This window comes from Oryctolagus cuniculus, chromosome 3 (genome assembly GCF_051225735.1).
Source record: "Oryctolagus cuniculus isolate XC-2025 breed Fujian yellow rabbit chromosome 3, ASM5122573v1, whole genome shotgun sequence".
Lineage (NCBI taxonomy): Eukaryota > Metazoa > Chordata > Mammalia > Lagomorpha > Leporidae > Oryctolagus > Oryctolagus cuniculus.
This window is the reverse complement of record NC_142869.1, coordinates 122,432,432-122,440,002: the sequence shown is the minus strand read 5'-3', so window position 1 is coordinate 122,440,002 and position 7,571 is coordinate 122,432,432.

Below are 7,571 nucleotides of genomic sequence, written 5' to 3'. Positions count from 1 at the left end.
TGAGACTTCTTAAAAAGCCCAGAAGTTGGGCAGTCACCAAAGCCCTGGATGTCCCCACCCTTTCCTGGAAAGCTCTGCCCACAGCACCACCCGCTATGCCTCCAGCTCAACATCAAGGGATGACCTTGAACCTTGTGGGATGCAGCCCCATCTTGCACAAACTCTGTTTTGAGTGTGTACTTCCACTGTGCTGATAAGTCTTACTCCTCTGCTAACCTGTGTCTATGTCTCACCTCAGAACTCCTCTGTACATCAGAGGCAAGCATCAGGACTCACCTAGCGCCCAGCATGAACCACTAGGCTAAATGCCTGTCCCTAAACTTTTTAATGATTATTAAATAGAAGTACACGCTAAAATCCAACAAAAACTACAGTAAATGCATAAACCAGTAATGTAGTCACTTATTATCATGGCTAAGTGTCATGCACTGCATATAATTGTGTGTGCTATATTTTTGCACGATGGGGAGAGCAGGATATGTGTTTACAACAGCATCAGCACACACACAGGAGTAGCATATTGTGTTATGTTGCAACGCTTTGTTACAAAAAATTTTAAGAATGCAATCATTTATCTTCTTTTTTTATTTGAGAAAAATAGACAAAAAGAGAGCTCTTCCATGCACTGGTTCAATCTTCAAACACCAGCAACAGCCAGGGCTGTGGCAGGCTGTAGCCAGGAACCTGAAACTCAGTCAGAATCTCTCATGTGGGTGGCATAGACCCAAGGACTTGAGCCATCACCTGCTGCCTCCCAGAGTGCATTAGCAGGGAGCTGGAAAATGGAGCTGGAGCCAGGACTTGACCGCAGGCATGCCAGGATGGGAGCCTAAGTGGAAAAATTAGGGCACAAAAATAAGCTTACCTAGTAATTGCACTTTCCATGAACTTTTCGAAGCCTGTAGGTGCATGTATGTATGCATCTCCTATTGATTCTATTTCTCTGCAGAGCCCTGACTGATGCAGTGGCTGCTAGTCTGTTGAGACACAGGAAGAGCCAGAGTGACACCCAGAGGCACTGTGGTGTCCTGTGCAAGGCCAACAGCTTCCAGCTCCAACCTTCTCTGACGCTAGGATGAAGGGAACCGTCATGAGACCTGCTCTCTGGAACACAGGAAAGTCTGATCTAAACCCTTGACATGGGCCTTGAAGGCTGAGTACAAGAAAATATGAGGCTGCCTGACTCTACCTACCTTCCTACTCTGCCTCAATCCACCAACACCGCGTGCAGAGCTCAGGTTGGGAACTTGCTGGAGGCAGTGGAGGTGTCTCCTAGGGGACTTCCTATGAGCAGCAGATGAGTGCTATGGAAAGGAGTCCCCTGTATGTGTCTACAGCATCTGCCATGCTGTTTGTTTGTGCCTGGCCTCTCTCACGCCACCACAGGCAAAGTGGATGCCCCACATGCATCCAGGACCTGACCTCCCATGTGGTGGGCATGCAACTCTTGCAATGCCAGCTCCAGTCCTGGAGAGCCCCCAGGACATACTGGCCAGACTCTTCAGGATCCCCACCTGAGCCTGGCTCCTTTGCACCATGTGCTGCTTGCTTCTGCTAACCCTGAGTCCCTATCATTCCCACCCAGCACCCTCTGCTTTGCAGCCAACACTGCTCAGGGCTCCCGGTTTGTGGTCTTCAGCCCACAGCTCTACCTCGGGCTGCATGGTCTGCTCTGGTACACAGGGCTTCGCCTCCTCACACGTGGCCACTTTCCATCCCACAGATTTTGCAGTCTCTGAAGTCCCCTTGTGATGGGCCATCAGGCGGGGTCCTCCTTACACTTGCCTTCTGGCCTGAGAAGGAGCCCACCACCCTGCAGGCTGAGTGTGTTAGTCTGTTCGGGCTGGATGCCTTAGCCAGCAGACACTCCCTCTCCCAGTTCTGGAAACTGGAAATTAATCACCAAGGTGTGCATGGAGCTGGTTCCATCAGATCTCTACCTGGCTTGCAGATGGCACCTCCTCATTGTGTCCTCACTTGGCCTTTCCTCCCAGCATGTGCAACCTGGTGTCCCCCTTCATGTGCAAATTTCCTCTTCTCCCAAGACACATTGGATCAAGGCCCATTCTACCCATCTCATTTTCAATTACTTAGGAGAGGGCTAGTATTACAGCATAGTGCGTTAAGTTGCTGCTTGTGATGTTGGCACCGTATGTGTTCCAATTGCTCCAATTCTGATCAGCTCCCTGCTAATACACACGAGAAAGCAGTGGAAGATGGTCCAAGTGCTTGGGCCCCTGCTACCTACATGGGAAACCCAGATGGAGTTCCAAGATGCTGGATGTAGCCTGCCTCAACCCCAGCTGTTGTGGCCATATGGGAAGTGAACCAGCGGATGGTAGAACTGTGTGTATGTCTGTTCTCCCCACACACACTCTCGTACTTTCAAATAAATAAATAATTTTTTTCTCAAGAGGCAGAGGCAGGGCTCTCATCTGCTGCTTCATTCCCCAATTGCCCAGGCAGCTAGTGCCAGGCTGGGGCTGAATTCAGATCTCCCACATGGGTAGCTGGAACTTACCTCCTTGAGACATCAACACCACCTCCCAGAGTCTGCATTAACAGGAATCTGGAGACAGAAGCAGAGCCAGTTACCAGACCCAGGTGCTCTGATGGGGGTTGCAGGTGTCTTAACTGGAGGCTTAACTGTCATGTCAAATGCCCACCCCTAATAACCTTGTCACATACTGACGTCCTGAGGGCTTCAACATGTGAACTTTTGAGGGGACACCATTCATCCCATAACACTGGGAATGTGGATGATCACAGAAAACAGGCAACAGAGCCACCTTGGAGGACTCTGGAAGAGAGGTGATTAATCAGAAATCTGGGTCCCTTTCCAGGACACACCAGGAATTCCTTCCAGGAGCATGTGCCATCTTCTGTCGAAGAGCGGAAACCACAGGACACCTCCAGAGGTGACAGCCTTGCTGTTGCCTTGCACAGGTCCCTGAGTCCCCAGGTCTTGGTAGTGTAGAGACCCCCAAGCCCTATAGCCATCAGGCCTGAGGGTGTTCTGTCCCTTCCAGAGAGCTCAGAGCCTGGGGGAATTACCTGGCTTTATATAAATCTGGTAGTCCAGTCCTGGCCTTCAGAACACAAGGTGGGCTCTGCTGGGGTGTGGGTCAGGATCCAGAGCTCTGGGGCTGGTGACAGGGGGACGCCCCAGGAGCTACCTTCTTAATAGCAAGATGGCGCTTGGTGCTTCTAAAGAACCACTCTCCAGGGACACCCTGAGTGCTCTGAGCTCTGGGTTCCACAGGTCTCTGCCTGCCCTGCTCTCTCTGATTGGGAAGGAGCACTCCCAGTTCAAGTCCTCTGTCGTCCTGAACTGACTCACATCTTAGTGCCCCCCGAGAGAGTTCCTGGGGACCCAGGAAGTCGTTACTGGTTTCCTTACCCTCAACAAGCACTCCTAAGAGTGGTCAGTGAATTCTCCCCTTGTGTAGGGAGCAGGCATCTTTTTACTGTGGTTGGCTGTACCCATGATGCCCTGGGGCTCCCTATCAAAGGCCTCCCTCCACCTCTGCTCAGCAACCCTCCTGCTCCTGTACCTGAGTCTCTCCTATTTGATTTCCCCCTCTTCCTTCTGTAAATTATTATGCTTTCTACTCACCAGATCCAGCTTCACGTGGGAACCATCTCAGCCTCTGACTTAGCGACCTCAGCCTCCTGAGTGGGACCCAGATGTGATTCCTTCCTTGCACTCTCAGTAATACCCAACACAGGGATTTGCTGCGACAACCAGACTTGACTGATAGGAGGCCCATTTGCTCAGCACAGTCATCATACCCTCTCTACCTTCCTCAATAGTACATATCCCCAGGCAGGCTCACCTGGCAGAGAAGAGGAATGGATATTTGGATGAACATTTGTTAAATAACTAAATAACACTCTTGGTGCCTCTGCTGGGTCTCCTACCACAGAGCAGCCACCTCCAGCACTGAGTGCATAGTGCTAATGATGCACAACCTCACTCTTCCCCAGAGAGCCCTGCCCTGAAAACTTACTCTCTGCCCAGTATTGTGGCACAGCAGGTTAAGCTGCCACTTGCATCCCACATCAAAGTGTTGATTTGAGTCCTGGCTGCTCTGTTTCTGATCCAGTTCCCTGCAGATGCACATAAGAAGGCAGCAGAGGATGATTCAAGTGCCTAGGTCCCTGCTAACCATGTGGGAGACCCAAATGGGATTCCAGGCTCCTGTTTTCTATGGCTATTGTGGTCATTTAGGGAGTGAATCAGTGAATGGAAGATCTATGTGTATGCCTGTATGTGTGTCTCCCTCTCTCTCTGTCTCTCTGTCTTTCAAATAAATAAAATAAATCTCTAAGAAAAAGGTATTTGGGACAGCCCTTGGGCTAATTGACACAGGAATAAAAACACTGGCCCCTCTCTTTAATATGGGGCATCTCTGTGGTGTCAAGCACATTGCAGAGTTCCCTGTGAGACCAGGAGATATCAGACATTAGCTGAAGCCACAGCTCTGTTTCCCTTCATTGCCATGTCCTGCTTTCCTGGCTTTCACGCAAGTTTTTCCACAGAGCACTCTCTCAATAAGTCACATACGCAATAAATCATGCACTCTGTTACTGATGGACATACACCAGACCTCTGCTACTTAGAGCTTCTCCTAACCCTCTTTACATCAGTGAGGTCATTGGGCCTCCCTCACCCCATCTTTCAGTGGAAGAATCGGGGCTTAGAGTCAATGCCCCAAGGAGTGGAGCAATTTTTTTATGATCTCTTATACACTAATTTGCTCCCCAAATGGCCATAACAGCCAGGGCTAGGTCAGACTTAAGCAGAGAGCTGAGAGCTCCACCCAGGTCTCCCACATGAATGCTAGAGGCCCAAGCAATTGGACCATCCTCTACTGCTTTCTCAGGCACATTAGCAGGGAGCTGGATCAGAAGTGGAGCAGCCTGGACTTGAACCAGTGCTCCAATATGGGATTTCTGTGTCACAGGTGGTGGCTTAACCCACTGCTTCACAACACTCACCCCCAAAGTGGGACAATGTTAAATTTTAATTCCATTTTCAATCGAATTGTGGTTCAAACATGAGGGAAATTGAGTGCTGGGTAGCTTTGTTCTCTAGGCCCGACACAATGATGTAGTATCTCCTCATCTGTGGCAAGAAGGAGGGTGGCTGGGTTAAGAGTTTGACAGACTCTTATTAAGGTAATGTGAAAGGTATCTAGCAGAAGGGCTTGAGGTTTAGTTCATCTTCCTCCTGTCACCCAATGATGTGCTTTGACCTCTAACATGCCTGTGCTTCTATGGATTGTATTCCAGAGTAAATTTAGAAGCCTTATTGACCAACAATCTGGTGGAAGCCACTGCTCTAAGGCAACCGGACCATCCCTGAGACACAGGATACAGGTGTGTTGAGAAGTGGGCCACCTGTCTCTGAATAGGCCCTAGCATCTGAGCCACAACTATTATGGCAATTCCTAAAGAGCATGAAGAGAGAATGGTTTCTCTATGCTTGAAGTCCCAGAACTGGGGTTTGGCTCAGCTACACTTTTGGAGGCACAAAGCCTTGCTGGCATTCTGGGTTCCAGTACAGAGATTCCTGCTCCTCACCTAGGACTGCCTCATATAGAGGTTTTATCATCAACCCATCATTTGGAATCTAGATGCAACAGAAACTCATAACTCCTGGAAATTCCTAAAGCTATTTCCTGGTTTGGGAAACTGGTAGGCAAATAGTTGTTTTTTCCTAGTCAGCAGCTAGGGAACAGAACCCTAGCATCAAAATAAAACCCAAATATGGGGACTTTCTGTGGAGAAGTATGGGTTTTTGGGGAGGAGACTTTGTATCTTAATTCACCTAAGAAAAATTTTTAAAGACTTATTTATATACTTGGGAGGCATAGTAACAGACAAAGAGAAGTAGACAGAGAGAAAGGTCTTCCATCTGTTGGTTCACTCCCCAAATGGCTGACACAGTCAGAACTGGTCTGATTGAAAACCAGGAGCAAGGAGCTTCTTCTGGGTCTCCCACACAGGTTCAGGGGCCCAAACACTTGGGCCAACCTAATGCTTCCCTGGCCATAGCAGAGAGCTGGATTGGAAGTGGAGCAGCCAGGACTTGACCAGTGCCCATATGGATGCCAGTGCTGCAGGCAGATGCTTAACCTACTGCACCACAGCACCAGCCCCTCAGCTAAGAAATTTGAGAATTTTGTAGTATTGTATCTGGAATATTACCAAGAAAAGCTGTCAATTAACAAATCACCCACTATTGTAAGAGAGCATCAATTTAGAGAGATTTCATTCAACTCTCTTGCTAAGGCTTTTCCAAATAAGTGGGGCTGTCTCTGAAACCCCAAGAATGCATAGTCCATGAGGATTTCCTGAGTATCTGAGTTTTCTCCATTCAACAGCAAAGAGATATTGGACTCTGGGTGAAGGGGAATAAAAATAAGGCATTTTTTAAGTCTAAGACAGTATAATATTGGGCCTCTCCAGGCATAAAAATGAGTGAAGCTAAGATGAATAGACTGCATGATACTGTAATTCCTTATTACCTCAATGTTACCCGTAAGTATGCTGTCACACGTGCACGCAGGAGGCATGCTGAAAACAAAAAGTTGAAACATTATCCATTGGTGGGAGAAAGGATCAATAAAAACTATATAGTATGACTTTGGGATAGTAATCTACCTCCAGGAATTTACCTAAGAAAACAATTAGAGAGACCAGTGCTGCGGCTCAGTGGGTAAAGATACCACCTGCAGTGCTAGCATCCCATAAAGGGGCCAGTTTGTGTCCCAGCTGCTCCATTTTCTATGCAACCCCCTGCCAATGTGCCTAGGAAAAGCAGCAGAAGATGGCCCAAGTGCTTGGGCCCCTGCCACCCACATGGGAGACCTGGAAGAAGCTCCTGGCTCCTGTCTTCAGCCTGGTCCAGCCCTGGCCAGTGTAGCCATCTAGAGGGTGAAACAATGGACGGAAAATCTCTCTCTCTCTCTCTCTCTCTCCTCTCCCCACCCCCACCCCCTTGGAAACTCTGCCTTTCAAATAAAATAAATAAATATTTGAAAAAAAAAAATGAAGCTTCTGCAATCAGACTGCCTGGGCTCCTGTGTGGCTCCACTGCCTTCAGCAGTGTGAAGTGAGGAGGGTGACAGTCTTGGTGCGTTAGTATTCTCCCCTGTGAATGGCTTTGTCCCGTATCTACTTCAAAAAGCTTTAATGCAGAACAATGCCTGGCATACAAAAGTGCTCAATAATTTCATGCTTTTACTTTTGTCATTGGAACTCAAAACAGGGGACAAATAGTCTTGCCATCTTTGCATACCTCCAATCATGACTGGCAGAATGGTGCCTTGCTCACAACTAATAAATCCACTATACAAAAAGGAAGGGATACAGGAATGGCCAAGCTACCTGGCCAGGACAGACACTCTGTGCAGGCTCAGAGCTCACAGCTGCTGCTGGCTGAGGTTGGTCCTTCTGTCTGAGACAAGGCAGGCAGGGCCAAACCCCACCACTAGCCCCACACTCAAGCACTCCCTGGACCCAGCACGTAGGGCCCTGACTGCAGCTCAACCCTGGTCCCAGTT